Source organism: Xenopus laevis, chromosome 6L (assembly GCF_017654675.1).
Source record: "Xenopus laevis strain J_2021 chromosome 6L, Xenopus_laevis_v10.1, whole genome shotgun sequence".
Lineage (NCBI taxonomy): Eukaryota > Metazoa > Chordata > Amphibia > Anura > Pipidae > Xenopus > Xenopus laevis.
This window is the reverse complement of record NC_054381.1, coordinates 89,672,432-89,690,521: the sequence shown is the minus strand read 5'-3', so window position 1 is coordinate 89,690,521 and position 18,090 is coordinate 89,672,432.

Below are 18,090 nucleotides of genomic sequence, written 5' to 3'. Positions count from 1 at the left end.
AAAAATGTTTTCAATATAGTTAGTTAGCCAAAAATGTAATGCATAAAGGCTGGAGTGACTGGATGTCTAACATAATAGCCAGAACCCAACTTCCTGCTTTTCAGCTCTCTTGTTTTCCATCGATTGGGTACCAGGCAGTAACCAATCAGTGAATGGAGGGGGGGGGGGCAAATGGGTCATAACTGTTTTCTTTTGAATCTGAGCTATATGCTGAGGATCAATTGCAATCTCACAGAACAGTTTTCTCCCATGTGGCCCCCCTTGAAGTTGCTGGCTAACTCAGATTAAGAGAGCTGAAAAGCAGGAAGTTGGACTGTGTTCTGTTATGTTAGACATCCACTCACTCCAGCCTCTATACATTATATTTTTGGCTAACTAACTATATTAGAAACATTTTTTATTTTGCTCAGCCTATTCATTTACCCAGTTTTTATTTTTACACCGAACTGTTCCTGCTGGTAGAGACAACATAAATCAACCATACATAAAATATACCCAAAAATATTAACTCCACATTGGTATCAAAAGCCTGCATGGTAGTAGGTATAGATTGAAATGAAAATAGGAGGGATAATATGGATTACTGAACTGAACAAATATTTGCGTTAATCGGTGGTCCATAACAAGGAGACAGTGAATAATAACTGACCTTTTCTTAAGTACTGGCACTGACATTTTGACCATTGCCTTGGTAACAGAGAGGCTTAGAAGTTTAAGCACGTGCTTACCAATATTGAACTGAGAACAATAATATTATCCATTTGTTTTTAACCTCTTCTTAATGTCCCTCTTAATGTCCCTCTTCCTCTAAATTTTTACAGTATTAGTAAATTGGAACTTTCTGAACATCTCTTTTTTTACACGTCTGATTTATTTTACAGTAAACCAAATTGCAAATAGCAGATGTAAATTATCAGGATATATAAACTACAGTTTTGCTTTTTTTTCGATATGTCAAAAACCTTAGTGGTTATTTTTCTAATCTGAACAACTCTGGGTCTACATTGCAAATTTCATTCAAACTGTACTCATGCACGTTAGTCTGTAAGAGAAGTATGAATATAAAGTAACTGAATTTGTTTAAATAATTTGTATCCACTTTCCCACAGTGTGCATATACTGTAGATTTTATTTCACTGCTATGATAAGCATTCACTCACTTAACACTTTCTTTGGTTCAATTTCATTGATTCTATATATTATACACTATGGGGCAAATGGATCCACAGCATTTTGTGCCACTTCACCATATGTAAATTCGTTAACACTACGCTAATTCACTAAAATTCAAAGTTACGTCTCTCTAGCTGAACGCTGGCGAAGATTCGCTAACGTTTCGCTAACGTTCATTTCTGCCTAGCAAAACTTTTAGTACACTTACGTTTAGGTCCATTTAAATAGTACATATGTCATATAGATGTCTTTATTAGAGATGTTGGTGCAAATGCTTAAAGTGGCCACTTATTATTACACATGTCCAAGGAAGCATAATAAAGACAATCCTCCTCTAATGCCCTAGACATGAGTCCACACTAAAACAAATGTGGAAAATGGTTGGAAAAAAAAATGTTAACACAAAAATCTTTAATAGTTTTGAATGCTTCAAAATATGAAAAAAACGCCAGCGTTTTTTAGAACTTTTATGACTCTCCGGCATAATGGATATGATGTCACTGACATAAGATTGAGGAGGATGTAGCTTCATCATATCAGTTTGCCAGGTCTAAGGTGGCGAAGGAAACTCTGGCAAAAGAGGTAAGGTTCTGTAAAATTCGCACTTAAAGGGGTGGTTCACCTTCCAAACACTTTTTTCAATTCAGTTGTTTTTAGATTGTTTCCCAGAAATAAAGATTTTTTTCAATTACTTTCCATTATTTATTTTTTAAGGTTTTTCCAAAATCTACGTTTAAAGTTGAATGTCCCTGTCTCTGGTGTTTGAGTCTGGCAGCTCAGTAATACAGGCGCAGACTCTAAACTGTTACAATTTTGCAACATTGAGTTGATACATTTCTCAGCAGTATCTCTGGAGTATTGGCAACTATTGTATCAATTCTAACAGCTGCCTGTAATGAAACCCAGAGATTCTGCTCAGCAGGGACAAAGATAAGAAATGTATCAACTAAATGTATCTATTTAGAACAGTTCACAGGGTGGCGACCCCCTCCCAGAGCTGCTTCAGAAGGTGAAAAATTACACTTTACACTTCAATATTAGAAAAACGGTGACACATAGAAAATAGAAAGTCATTGGAAAAAGTCATTATTTCTGGTGATCTATCTGAAACCAACTTTACCCTATAGTAAATCTGCACCTATGTATTAATATGTGAGTAGCTTTTAATATTTGTACTTTATCCAGCAGAACCAGTGAAGCTTGCATGTTTGTTCCTTAATCAAAGTCTAGAATTAGGTACATGGTAGTGTTAACTTTATTGGCATTATGCTTTTATATTGTGGCTTCCATACCTGTCCTTTGGTCACAGTTTGGCCAACAGTAAGGGGCACATTTACTATTGGTCGAATATCGAGGGTTAACCCTCGATATTCGACCATCGAAGTAAATTCCTTCGACATCGAAGTCGAAGGATTTTCCGCATTATGTTCGATCAAACATTCGAAGGAAAAATCGTTCGAACGATTTTAATCCATCAGAAATTACTTAGAAAGCCTATGGGGACCTTCCCCTTATGCTAACATTGGTGCTCGGTAGGTTTTAGGTGGCAAAGTAGGTGGTTGAAGTTTTTTTTTAAAGAGACAGTACTTCGACTATCGAATGGTCGAATAGTCGAACGATTTTTAGTTTGAGTCATAGTCAAAGGTCGAAGTAGCCAATTCGATGGTCGAAGTAGCGTCCTTGATAAAGGCCCTAATGTGGGTCGAAACGTTGGATGCACAAGTTTGAAAAATAAAGACATTTTTGGTTCACTAACCAAGGAGTGCGGGTCCTCTTGAACTTTACATAAATACTTTGATCCTGCACCAACGTTTATGGAAGACTGGTTCAGAGTGCAAGCGTCTGATTCAGGATATATATATATATATATATATATATATATATATATATATATATATATATATATATATTTCCTATATGGAAAGACATCTTGAGAAAGGTTCAAGTCCAGGAACCGAAACGTTGATGTTTGTGCATCAAGTATGCTAAATAAATAAGTATTTTTACTCCTTGAAACGGTGTGCGTGGAACTTTGGATCCGTATACAAGACAATCTACACACTGCACCCGCATGAGTTATTTATCGACGTGTGCGAGCTTATTGGGAGGCTATATATATATATATATATATATATATATATATATATATATATATATATATATATATATATATATATTAGTTCTATTTAAGTGATCACTTTTTATTTTTACAATAGTTTTTTCAGGATTTTCAAAGAAATCGCTTCAGCATAATTCTTTTGCAATGTTGGCATAATATTCTCAGGCTGAACCACACCTTAGCATCAAATCTCATTGCTGGTCTTGACTAAACTGATCCTCTTGCTCATAAGTATTGTGGACTTTGTTAGCACAGACTGGGTTAAAATCAAGCAGAAATAGCTTAACAGAATGATGTATCATCAGAAATTGTGTCATTTATATGCCTTTGAGAAATGGCAAGCATACATTTTATTAATTGGTTTTAAACTCAAACAGGGGCTTTAAAGGTTCCCATGAAATCAAACAAGAAATAGATTTGCTTCTGTAAAAACCCTCTGTGGACTTGTCCTGAAAATTCTATTTTTACCACACAATGGTCAATTTTCAGCCAGAGGCCATGTCTGTTTTTTGTAAATTCGTGTTCTGCGTGGGCAAATCCAAAAATCTTGTTGTTTCTATAAATAAGGAAAGCAAGGATTACTGTACTAATTTCTTGTGTTGAAGTAGGTGTAGGTAAATCTTCCTTGTGTATAAATTATACAAATCACACACACATAACACACACATATGAATATATAAATATTCTATATAAACATGATTTTTAATACCATGGAACCCATTAGATCACAGGACCCCGTTATGGTTTTAAAGGGGTGGTTCACGTTGAAGTTAACCTTTACAATGTTATAATATGACCAGGTCTATTCAGGCACTCTCCTATTTATTTTCTAATCTCTTATTTAAATCAGTGCATGGTTGCTAGGGTAATTTGAACCCTGGCATTAGCCTAGCAACCAAATTGTGGAAATTGCAAACTGGAGAGCTGCTGATTAAACATTTAAATACCCCACAGCCCACTAATAATAAAAAATGAAAAACAACTGCAAATTGTCTCAGGATATCACTATTCTAAATCATACTAAAACTTAATTTAAAGGTGAACAATCCCTTTAACCTACAGTATATGGCTTTGCCTCTATTGTTAACATACTGTAACTGATTCAGGCAAGTGTACATCATTTGTTGGTTTAATGTGTAAGGGTTTCATTGTGAAGATTGATGAAATGCTGATGATTCTCAAAAATGTCATGCTTCCAGCGTGATCTAGTCAAAGCAGTTTTAATTCAGATCACCTTCATCTATTGAAGTTCTTCAAGGCTCCATTATAGCAACAAAGTGACACTGACACCTTTGTACTAAATGCCTCCATCCTCAAAGCAGATATAATTTTTTGACCACGGATGTATTCCATACTTAATTAGTTTTGGGATGTGGCATAAATCGATGTAGTGACAAGTTCTCCTTGCGTATGATCGCCATGCCTGAATAAGTATGTGAAAAGGAAAAATAGTTTGCAGCAATTGGACCCAAATAATTTCCCCCTCCTAGTATTTTGTTGCCAGAAATAAAGTAGATCCAGTGTGCTGTGTTCCTTAAACATTCAAGTAGAGAACATAAACATATACTGTATTTCTTTTCTTATCTTTTAATTAAACTACCCTACACAAAATTACACATTGTTTTCAGGTGATATAAAACATTATCAGATTGTTGAAAGTATCCCCTTAAGTGAAAATGGCATGAAGACTACCAGTCAATCTGCATTTTTAATAATTTGTATGCATACCTTTTTAGCCAGATACAATTTCTGTCTTTGGTGTATGGCTCTGGCTTGTCTTGGAGAAGCAACCTCTATCACTAACCCTTCAGACTCCCACAGACATCAAATCTTGATGAAATAGAGATAGATTGCATATTTTTCCTGCATTGTTAAAGGGTTCACCTATATGTGACTTTTCATTATACTCTCTTTGCTTTGCAGATGCTGATACTCGCCTTAGCAATTTACATTGTGAATACTACCCATTCCAGTCTAGCAGTCAAGCAAGGGCTACCTTTAATTAACCAAATTGTTAGCTGGACAACTCTAGGTATGTTAATCTTTCTCACCATATGTACAGTATAATATAGACTTTTACTGACATAGTATGATATTGAATTATGCTGCGCCTATGGGCCATGAATTAAAATGTTATTATTAATATATAATATAAGGTAAGAAAGAGATTTTACCCATATGCATTAAGGCACAGCACAGGATGGTAAGTAAAATATCTTCTTATGAGTGCTAGAAAATATTCTGGTATACTGTTTTTAATATATACTGTATACACAGATTTTTTTTTTCTTTTAAAGCACACAACATATTTTCATTTTGATTTGTTTATAAATGACTGAACAAGCGGCTCTTGGATGAGTGTTTGCCTGAAGGTGTAACAGACTGGGCAAGTCTCATTGCATTGTTAGTCCCTTTGCATCTGGATAGCTTGCAGTACAAATGCTGTGTTATTGAAGCAAGCTGAGGCTGCAAAAATAATCACAACACAACAGTATTTTCTTAACAATTATGTTTTATTTTCCAGTGGCATATTATAATTTTACCTAGGACATGATAATAAAGCGGACTGTAGAAAGTGTATATTTATGATATATTATATGGAGAATAACTGTCCTGATAGTTTACTGCTAGTGAAATTTTGTTACTGGAGAGCAGCTGCCTTCAGTCGGTTTCATATCAATATTTGTGTTTTACGAGAAGATGACCTAAAGACAGAGGACTGAAGATTAAGGGGAAGAAAAATAAGGGCAATATTTAGGAAGACAAAGTTAATAGTGGAATAGAGGCATGATTGAAACAATCCAGGCTTTCATTCATACCAAATTACTTACTGTAATATGTTTTTGAAATGTATGAGTGCAATCCAGGCTTTTATTCATATCAAATTATTTACAATGGTAAGTATTTGACATGTGTGAAAACAGCCTGTTTACAGTTTATTATTTTTAGATTTTGTTTAAAAAAATATAGTGAATAGGTATAGTACATGACCTAATAAAGTGTAAAGTCTATTTTTTGTCTAGTTTGTTCAGATATTATTAATCAGTTGTGTTTCCATAAAAAGTAGGGCCTTGTATCAAACCCAAAATTCACAATACCCTCTTAACAATGATGATTATTGATTATTTTTTTTAAATCTTAGTTTAGCTGCAAATGGGTACACATAGTTGTCTCAAATTATTTATTTTAAGGAGAAGGAAAGCTACAGAGGCATTTTATTGCCAATATATTAGCTGCAATAGTGCAAGCTAGAATGCTATATGTATTCTTTAGAATGTTTTATCATACCTGAGTAAAAAGTGCCACAAGCTCTCTGTTTGTTTAGCATAGCAGCTGCTATGTTAGCTTGGTGTGACATCACTTCCTGCCTGAGTGTCTCCCTGCTCACTTATAGCTCTGGTCTCAGATTACAGCAGAGAAGGGGGGGGGGGAAGAAGAGCAAACTGAGCATGCTCTTGCCCCAGGCAAGGAGGTTTAAGCTGAAGGCAGGAAGTCTGATACAGAAGCCCATGTGTACACAATAGAAGGAAAGAAATGTAGTGTTTCTTTTGAGCAGCATTACTTTTAGGGTTTACTGGTATATTTAGGTGGACCTTTCTGAGAAGGCTTACTAAATTTTAACCTTTCATTCTCCTTTAACATAAAGCTAGCCTCAGATATATAATTCTGATTGATTGCTATTCTATTTCACAGGAATTCTAAAATTCTAGCTAAAGATGGATTGCTGCTAATAGTTTGGCACACAATATTTTTTCTGCTTTGAGAAAACAGACAAAACTTATAATTTTTTGTTGCTGCTTCATTTACACACCACAGCATAAAATCACATTCATAAATACAAGACTGGTAATGATGGTCAAAGAAAGTGTGCACTAAGGGGTTTGTTTATCAAAGGTTGAGTTTATGAGGTTTATTCTGTGTTGAATAAACTCACAACTCGAATGTTTGTTTATTTATGAAAAAACCAAATGTAAAAAACTTGATTGAATGCAATTGGGGAAAAACTTGAATACCCAATTGCCGGTTAGTTTGTGCCAGCATGGTTTTATGTGTAATAGATCTTGCCAGACTAACTTAATTTCTTTTAATGAGAAGGTACGTAGAGACCTCGATTCTGGGATGGCAGTGGATGTAATTTACTTAGACTTTGCTAAAGCATTTGATACAGTGCCACACAAAAGGTTACTGGTTAAATTAAGGAATTTTGACCTGGAACATAGTATTTGTACCTGGATAGAGAACTGGCTAAAAGATAGACTACAAAGAGTGGTGGTAAATGGAACATTTTCTAATTGGACCAGTGTTGTTAGTGGAGTACCGCAGGGCTCTGTGCTAGGTCCCTTGATTTCCAACTTGTTTATTAATGACCTGGAGGTGCGTATTGAAAGTACTGTTTCTATTTTTGCAGATGATACTAAATTGTGCAGAACTATAGGTTCCATGCAGGATGCTGCCACTTTGCAGAGTGATTTGTCTAAGTTGGAAAACTGGGCAGCAAACTGGAAAATGAGGTTCAATGTTGAGAAATGCATGGTTATACACTAAATGGCAGTGTGTTGGGTGTGTCCTTAAATGAGAAAGATCTAGGGGTTTTTGTAGATAAAAAGTTGTCTAAACTGGGCAGTGTCATTCTGTGGCTACTAAAGCAAATAAAGTTCTGTCTTGCATAAAAAAGGGCATTAACTCAAGGGATGAAAACATAATTATGCCTCTTTATAGGTCCCTGGTGAGGCTTCATCTGGAGTATGCAGTGCAGTTTTGGACTCCAGGGATATAAATGAGCTGGAGAGAGTGCAGAGACGTGCAACTAAATTGGTTAGAGGGATGGAAGACTTAAATTATGAGGGTAGACTGTCAAGGTTGGGGTTGTTTTTTCTGAAAAAAGGCGCTTGCGAGGGGACATGAATGATTACACTTTACAAGTACATTAGAGGACATTATAGACAAATAGCAGGGGACCTTTTTACCCATAAAGAGGATCACTGTACCAAAGGCCACCCCTTCAGACTAGAAGAAAAGTACTTTCATTGTCCACAACAGTGAGGTTGTGGAATGCACTGCCGGGTGATGTTGGCTGATTCAGTTAATGCCTTTAAGAATGGCTTGGATGATTTTTTGGACAGACATAATATCAAAGGCTATTGTGATACTAAGCTCTATAGTTAGTATAGGTATGGGTATATAGAATTTATGTAGGGGTGTGTGTATGGATGCTGGGTTTTCATTTGGAGGGGTTGAACTTTTTTCAACCCAATTTTACTATGTAACCTTCAATTTATCGATTTTATAGGCTAAGATTTTCGAGCGCAAACCAGCGTAAAAAACCCAAAAATAATGAAGGTTGCAGAGCTGTTGGCTGGCACCACCCATTTCTAAATGAGTAAGCCATCAGCTTTGATTGGCCCATGTATAGCCACCTTAAGCCAACTGCTGGGCATGAGCAACTTCAATTCATTTTACCATTCACTTCTCTACAGACATACTTATTTGTGCAGTGCTAAAAGATAGATAGAGCATCGCACCCATTATGGGTTACTGGCTGACTAAAAAAACTTTATTCCTGCCAAGAAACCCAACACATGGTTGGGACAATAATGAATCCTAGTCTGCTACATGTGTTCTGGTTGTTTAACCTACAATGGAATGGCAAAGGAACAAACATTGAGGGTTGGGCTGGCCCGGCGGAACCCCAGGGAAAAATCCCAGTGGGCCCCTACCACCCCAGACCTATTCTCCCATCTGCCCGTTAAAGAGCTGAATCTGCGCTGCGGCTCTCGTGCATGTGCCTGCCGGGCCCAGAAATTGAAAGTCAGGAGGGGTCCCGGGGACTGCCTGGAGGGCCACTGATTTGCAGCCCTGATGGGCCCCCAAGGCTCCAGTCCGACCCTGCAGCCATCCACATACAGTGCACAAGTATAGCATATCATGCATTAGTTATTTTTCAGTGTGTTTAGCATGGTGTCCCTGTGGTTTGTAATATGTGGCAAAGCTTTAACAGTGTAAATGGAAAGGATGAAATTAAAATATAGGTGTTCTGCATATTGACCCTAAACACAGGGAAATCCAAACAATCTATAGCCAAACAGTTTTTAGTGGCAAAACAAACACAAAGGAAACACAATTCAGTATGAGATGCAGAGTAAACTGGTAAAAGGTTTGAGTTCTGGAAGTCCAATAACCTATTATGTTCAACAGAAGGCAGGGTTTTTAATTTTAGAATGTGTGTATTTTAAAAATTGTATTGCTTTCTGTTGGGTGTTTTGGAGTTCTTTGTCTGCATGAGCCAGCATATGAACAAATTCCTGTGCTTTTCTTTATTGTTATAGTGTTTAGAATAAACATTTTCATGGTGTTTTCTTCCAGCCTCTTATTTGATTGTTCCATTGTGTACCACTACAGTTCTGTTTATTTCACTCACGTCCACCTACCTTCTTCTCAGCACTGGGTAATTATTATTATTCTTCAAAATCTTGAAATCGTCTTACACTTGGCAGTCTCTGGAAATTTTTGCTAGCTTCATCTGGCTTTTAGAAAGCAGGCAACATACTAGATTGTCAAATGTCTGGCTGGTTGTTACTTCCATCAATCTTATCAAATCTTATCTAATCAAAGTTAGCTGGTGGCGGGTTCTTATAAGCTAGCAAATAATTCCTTGCCCCATGCCCACTTCTGAAATAAAATAGTTAAATGGATATGGCTTGTTCCTCACTTTAAAAAAAACCACATCTCTGTGACAGTATCCAGGTTACAGAGAAGCTGATAAGAAATGCGAACAATAATACAAATAATTTTAAAAACTAGTTGAAAATGTGTCTACTAGAATCAAACATAATTTATATAGTGATTTTCTTTCTTTTTTTATTAATAGACCATAAAATATGAATGAAGGCATATTTTGATGGGCCTTAAGCACACAATCTCTGCTTACATTTACATTTTTATAGACAAGACAGCCCTTGACCAGCTCCTCCCATAATCATACTACAAATAAATGGTGCTGATCTCGATCAGATCCTGATCGTGAGACCACGATCTTCTCAGAACGATCGTACGAATTTACCATCAACTTAAAAGACCAATTTGCCAGGAAAACAAATGGGAGCTGCCTGCTTGGCCCTGCAAACAGATTGCACTGGGACCGACAACATTTTTTTGACCTGGCCGATCAATTTCCTGACAGATGTCGGCCGAAAAATCGTAAGATGTACGATCGTTCGAATCCCACTAACAGCACGATAATTTCGAAGGATTGGTCGGACTTCTCTAAAATCGGTCGTTCGGCAAGAAGAATCGCCGCGTCTATGGGGAGCTTTATTGTGCTGCCTAATGCTACTGTACATCCAATCACAGATTTACATTTTGCTTACCATCTTGCACACTTGCACGGGTGGCATCAATTTCTACTAATTCTATTTTTAAAAAATCTTTCAAGATTGATCTAGTTGAATAGTAAGTTTTTCTTGTGAACCCATCCTGCTAGTGTTAGCTGAAGATGTCACTCCAAACTTTAGTCATGGGTTGGGAAAAATGAGAAGACCATGGGGCAAATTCACTAAGGCGTGAAGCGCCGAACGCTAGCGTTAATTCGCTAGCGTTTGGCATTTTCGCTACTGCGCAAATTCACTAACTTGCGCAGTGTACTGAACGCTACCTTTTACGCTAGACTTCCTTCGCCACCTCAGACCTGGCGAAGCGCAATAGAGTAGATAGGGATTGTTTCAAAAAAAGTCAATTTTATTTCTAAGTCCCAAAAAAACTATGGCGTGTTTTCTACATGATGGCTGATAGGCTGAAAAAGATCGAAAATTTTTTGGGGCTCCCCTTCCTCCCCCCTACATTTCCTGACTCATGGCAACTTACCTAGACAGTGGGCACATGTGTAGGGCAAAATAAAATTTTTATTTGCTGATTTGAAGGTTTTCTAGGCATTTGTAGTGCAGATACGTGTTCCTCCATTGAAATTTGAATTTCGCGCCGTATGCAAATTAGCCTTCGCTAGCGTAACTTCGCTTTATATAGCGAATCAACGCTAGCGCAACTTCGCAACCTTACGCTACCCCTGTGCGCAACTTCGGATTTTAGTGAATTTGCGGAGCCCTGGCGAAATTACGCCTGGCGAAGTGCGGCGAAGTTGCGCCTGGTGCAACTTCGCATCTTAGTGAATTTGCCCCCATGAGTTAAGTTACCAGATCAGCAGAGCAGCACATTAAATAAATACCAAGAATTCTGTTTCCTGACAACATGCCTCCTACAGGGGTTGGCTTCATCTGGTAGACCTGTTCCATTGCATATTTACTAGAATTTGGTTCAGGATTCTGCCAGGATTCTGCGTTTTTCAGCAGGATTTTGCTGAATCCTTCTGCCCTGGCTGAACCAAATCTTAGCATATGCAAATTCTGGGCGGGAGGGAAATCGCGTGACTTTTTGTCACAAAACAAGGAAGTAAAAATGTTTTCCCCTTCCCCCCCTAATTTGCATATGCAAATCCAAAATAGTGGATTCGGTACATCCATAATATTTACATTGGTTGGTTGGTTTGGCTAATGTGATTCTACCAGAAAGTCTACATTTACTCTTTCTCCTGACCTGCTATTTAATTATATTTAATATATTTTACCTTGCTCTGTGTGCTCTTTTATAAAACAAGTTTGTTAGCTGATTGAAATATGCTCAGAACAGAATGTGCCCATAAAATCCCAGTGAAAATTAAAGAAAATACTGAAATTAAAAAATGGTTTAAAAGTATTAAACATAACAGCAAACTATACATTTAAAATAAAACATGTATATATGGAAATTGTGATTGTTCACCCATTAAGGAGCGAGTGTTCATGCATTTTATTTTTATTGCAAGTTGAAGTTTTAGCTATTGCCTTAAAATCATACTTTTACTATCTTTAAATGGCCATCCTATAAGTGTCATTATTTTTGTTTAGAGCCAGAAATAACAGAATCCATAGATATTTCTTAATTAAAACAATAGGCAAAAGTTATGTTCAGTACAAGTCATTCAGCTAACAATGAAAAGGGCTGTATACAGTCCCTTTGAAAGGAGGCAATGGCAGAAGTCACCCATGGTTATGAGGGCTAACAATGAATTCCACAGTGGTTGATTATACATCTAGGAGACAGGGTTATTTTTGTAAATAAATATGATTTCCTAATCGGTCACATTACTGTATATTGTAAAGATATGTTTTGTATTTGTTTATTCATGGATATGGGACTCCTTGGTTCTTGTGTATAATATTCCCCACCAGATTATCCCAAGTGTAAGGGAATTTAAGTGTCTGTCACTTATGACCATATTATTGGTTACCATAAATAGACTCCAAAATGTAAACCAAAATATAATTTGCAGGCTTCTCGGAAGGCAAAAAAACTACAGTTTCCACTGAACCTTTCAGGAAATGGGAGTACCTGAGTACCTGATGCAACCAAAATGTCACATTTGCTGTACATGCATTTTTTAAAATACATAAGCAGATGATACTCTGTTTTGATGTATCACCTCTTCAGATGCTTAGCTCAAATTAAGCAGAGAGTACTATTTAATTGTCATCATACAAGATACTGTATAGACTAGAATTCAGCAAAATGAAATCATAATTATTAAGGGCTGAGACACTGCTTTTTACTAACAGAGCAGCAGTAGGAATGATTATCGTGATTTTCATTTCTAGGAAATCCAATACATCAGTTTACTTTTCGGGTGAGATTATTAAATTCCCTAGACAGTAAATGTCAAGTCTATTACTATGGCATAGAATAGTAATGTAATAGTGACTTTGTTCCTGTAGTTCTCTCTCACTCTCACTCTCTTTCTCTCTCTCTTTTTTCTCTCTATATGGCTCCTGAAGGACCAGTGTGTTTTCAGCTGAATGGCTTTAATAAGCTGTTGCGCCATCCTTGTTCTTAATTGAAAGACCAATGTCTTCTAGTATGAATATGGAAACTTTTTTTCTTCCATTTATAAGCCTAGTACATAGAATCCCAAGGAATTAAATTACCAATTAGAACTTTTCCTGGAAGCATGAACTTTCTGTTTTTTTCTAAACAAGTCAGATTTGAGCAGACAAATATACATAAATTTATGATATAGCTGTGATCCTGCTGATATAGTATTCACAAACTACCTTTATGGTAGACATGATAAATATTTGTTTTTAATTTACTATTTTTGAATGAATGCCATAAATATATTCTAGAAATCATTACAGTGGTGCTACATTGAATCTCCAAATGAAATGAAGTGCTTTATTCAAGTCAGGGCACAGTTGGCATGGAGTTTGTAGGTTTTGATCTGGTTTTCTCCATTGAGCTGAATGGTAACTGTTTTATGTTGGGATTTATAACTTTCTGTTTTTCCGAGGAACGGGCGTAAAGGGTTATGAAGAGAAACCATTTAATTTTTATGCAGTTGGACATATTTCTTAGCAAGCTGAACAGGAGTTTTGTGGTTTGCCACAAATTGCTAAGAGCATGTATGGAAATACTTTAAGTACTTTTGTGAATAATGGGAATGTACATCTAGTTTGGCATCCATTCTAGTGCTTTGTGCTTGTATTCGTAAAGGAGCACTTTTATCTTTATTTTGCCATTGCCTCAGTAATGGTGGTCAATACACAGTAGATGCCTTTATGTGGGGAGCTCAGAGCAGCCAGATACTGGATTTAATTATATAATATCTAAACACAGCAGACATTGCCATACAGAGGGTTACTGCCAAAGTCAAACATTGTTCTGTAGCAGAGAATCATGGAAATGAGAATATTGAAGCATGCATTTATTTTCATGGCTTTCACAGCGTTTGCTAAAAAGTTTTAAAACTCATACACTGTAATAGTACATTGTAAATTCCTACAGATCAGATCAGTCTTTTGCTGACCTGAAGGTTGGATCAAGGTCTTCTGACAGTCGAGATCTGTGGTTCTGAACTGTATATTAATGCAGTGAAAAATGAATTCTTCATCTATCTGCTGTGAATTTTAAAATTCATCACACAATTTTATTATAATTATGTATTAAGGTATGAAGATCCAAATTTCAGAAAGATCCATTATCCGGAAAACTTCAGGTCTCGAGCATTCTGGATAACAGGTTCCATACCTGTACTTCAGGATGGACCAGCACACCAAATGCTTGAATCACCAATTTTTATTGAATCATCACTTGTGGATCCAACATTTCTGCTCTCTTTGGGGCCTTTATAAGTCTACTAGAAAATCATCTAAAAATTAAATAAACCCAGTAGGCTGGGGTTGCTTCTAATGAGGATTAATTATATCTTAGTTTGGATTAAACACAAGGTACTGTTTTACTATCCCAGAGAAAAAGGAAATAATTTTAAAAAGTTGGTTTATTTGGATGAAATTGGGTCTATGGGAGACAGCCTTTATTTAATTTGTAGCTTTCTGGTTAAAGGGTTTCCAGATAACAGATCCCATAACTGGGACATGCTTAAAAAATAGAGAGAACTTCCAATGGGTCCAGTAAATTAGCTGAATCCAACAATCCAGCTTGAGAACATATTTTGTTTATTTATTTCCATAACTGCTGTCAAGGAAAGAGGCTTTAAAGGGATACTGTCATGGGGAAAAAAATGTTTTCAAAATGAATCAGTTAATCGTGCTGCTCTGGCAGAATTCTGCACTGAAATCCATTTCTCAAAAGAGCAAACAGATTTTTTTGTATTCAATTTTGAAATCTGACATGGGGCTAGACATATTGTCAATTTCCCAGCTGCCCCAAGTCATGTGACTTGTGCTCTGATAAATTTCAATCACTCTTTACTGCTGTACTGCAAGTTGGAGTGATATCACCCCCTCCCTTCCCCCCCCCAGCAGCCAAACAAAAGAACAATGGGAAGGTAACCAGATAACAGCTCCCTAACACAAGATAACAGCTGCCTGGTAGATCTAAGAACAACACTCAATAGTAAAAACCCATGTCCCACTGAGACACATTCAGTTACATTGAGAAGGAAAAACCTGGCAGCCTGCCAGAAAGCATTTCTCTCCTAAAGTGCAGGCACAAGTCACATGACCAGGGGCAGCTGGGAAATTGACAAAATGTCTAGCCCCATGTCAGATTTCAAAATCGAATATAAAAAAATCTGTTTGCTCTTTTGAGAAATGGATTTCAGTAGCACTTAAAACTGATACGTTTTGAAAAAAACATCTTTTCTGATGACAGGATCCCTTTAAGTATGTTGTGTCTTGGTGCCCTTACAGACACCTGTCTATTTTTCTGCTTAATGTTTGAGAAATGCGCCATACTTTATTACAAGTGACCGTGATGACTGCTGCATTGATTTTTTCCTGTTTCCTTCACAGCTTAACTGTATTGACTTCTCCCTCAGCCCTGATATAACTCAGTCTCGACAGCTGAATCTGGATGACATTCGAAGATCTTTTTTCTTGGTATCCTTCCTATGCTGTGTTCTATGCTTTATAGCCATAGACGGATATTGTGAAAGATTCATCTTGGCAATAACCTCAGCTCCTCCGAAAAAAAGAATTGCATTGTAATCTTGAAAGTTTTAGAGGCTCAAGCAATTTGTGTAGACAAAATGTTCTTTTGTTAGTTACTTTGGCCTGCATATGTCTACTTATTTTATAGTGATGTGCAGGTATTTTGAACAACTTCCTTGGGTGCTGCTGCACCACTTTTTCTTCCAAAAATCTATTTGCAGGGTTCTAAGTATTAATCATTATTTGTTTATCACCAGCACTGTTAATTGGTGCACAAAGAGTAGAGAGACTGGTGACATTACAAATGACATCATTACATTGTATGCATTCCAGTACATGGAAAACTATTGAAACAAATGCAGGCACTAACATAAGGAATAACAATGGTCTTGTTTCTACTAATATGTAAGTCATCTAGGTCTGTATTACTTATTAGGAAGGAGTGCTTAAGAATTTCTACGAACTATTCATTTCCACTGCGATTATTTCCTTAACCATGTGCTGTTAGGTTTTCTTTATTATCACAGCCTTTTTTGGTATTGGAAATATAGCATCTATTAACAGGTGATGTTGCATCTACTGTAATAAAATGAAATTTCAGTGATTATAATGCAGGGCAAAACAAAATTTCAGCCAATAAATGGCCTGTTGCTGCCTACAAGAGCCTTGTATAAGTGAAAACTGGTTTACAGGTAACTGCAGGTAAAAAGTGCTTCTCCGAATTATATATTTAGGGATGAACAGCTAAAGAATTTGTATATTCTGTTGGTTACCTCTGTGCACAGTAGGTACAGTCTATGGTATTACCGTAATTGCCCCCTACCCAAGCTCTTCTTTTGCAGAGTCCCTTTACCATTTTAAAAGGCAAAAAATAACCATCTAACTCATCAGGTACTAATGCCCCCTCATCCCTCTTTGGCTGTCAATCATTCAGACCTTCCCTTTTTCTGGGTTGAAATGATGGATTCTGGGACTTGACGTTCCTCTGCTTTATATAGTGGACTGTACACCAAGCGGCATATTTATTATGCTGTGTAAATTTGCTGAAAAAACTGTGTGAAAATGTAAAATAAATGACAGATTTATTAAGGTGTGTTTTATTGTATGCCATGCGACGGCCAGAATTTCCGCTGTTATTTTACATTGCGTAAAAGTGTATGTCGTTTTTTACATAGTGAAGCCTGGTGATTTGTGGTGAATTATTCTGTAGTTTTTTTACACCACATAATAAATATGCCCTAATTTTTTTTTTTTTGTAAAGTACTTTTTATTTGGATTCATAAAAAAAAAAAAAAAGTGTTACTATGGCTCTCCGAACAACTCGCACAAACCAAGTTTCCTATATATGGACAATAACCTATATAGTACATGGTCAAATAAAGTAAAAGATCAAATAAAGATGATAATTTGCAAAAAAAAAATAACAATAGTACTTTACTGTGTAAAACATTCTTCACATATTACATATCAAGGTCAATTAAATTATAGCATAACTCAGATGCATTGCAAATATGAAAATAAAGGCTGCCAACGTTTATAATATTTATGGGCAGTATTTAAGGTGATATAGTACATTTGTTCAAATTCTACTTTTTATTTTAAGTTTTTGCATGACTCTTGATGATGGAATGGCATAATTTTTTCAATATTAAGCCAAAACTACCCTGGCAGCTATTAGTATATGGAAGTTGCCACCTTATATTTTAAATTAAGTTCCTCCATGCCTAGATTGAGTAAAGCTAATGCCGGGTTTGGTTTATATTCTTTCTTTAGGAACTTTGAGATCATGTTAAATAATTTAGACCAGTATATTTTAATCTTTGGACACTCCCACCATGTATAGTACATATCTGCTGAGATTCCTCATTCTCTCCAACATTTATCTGATGCATTGGGGAACATTTTATACAATCATGCATGTTTGTATATTTAAATCTAAGGGACAAATTTAATAAAAATAAATATTCAAGTAAAAAACTATGTAAAATGAATGGCAAATTTATCAAGGTGTGTGTAATTTTACACCATGCGAAGGTCAGCTTTCCCAATGTTATTTTACATTGCTTCTGAGGGAAGTTGCTCTAAGAAAACACAATTAAAAATGTTACACCTTTTTTTACCCAAGAAAGCCTGGAAATGTGTGGTGTATTATCTCGCAATACATTTACATAGGGTCGAATATCGAGGATTAATTAACCCTCGATATTCGACTATCGAAGTTAAATCCTTCGACTTCGAATATCGAAGTCAAAGGATTTACCGATATCAGCTATTCGTTCGATCAACCGATTCGAACGGAATATCTTCGATCAGAAAATTGCTAGA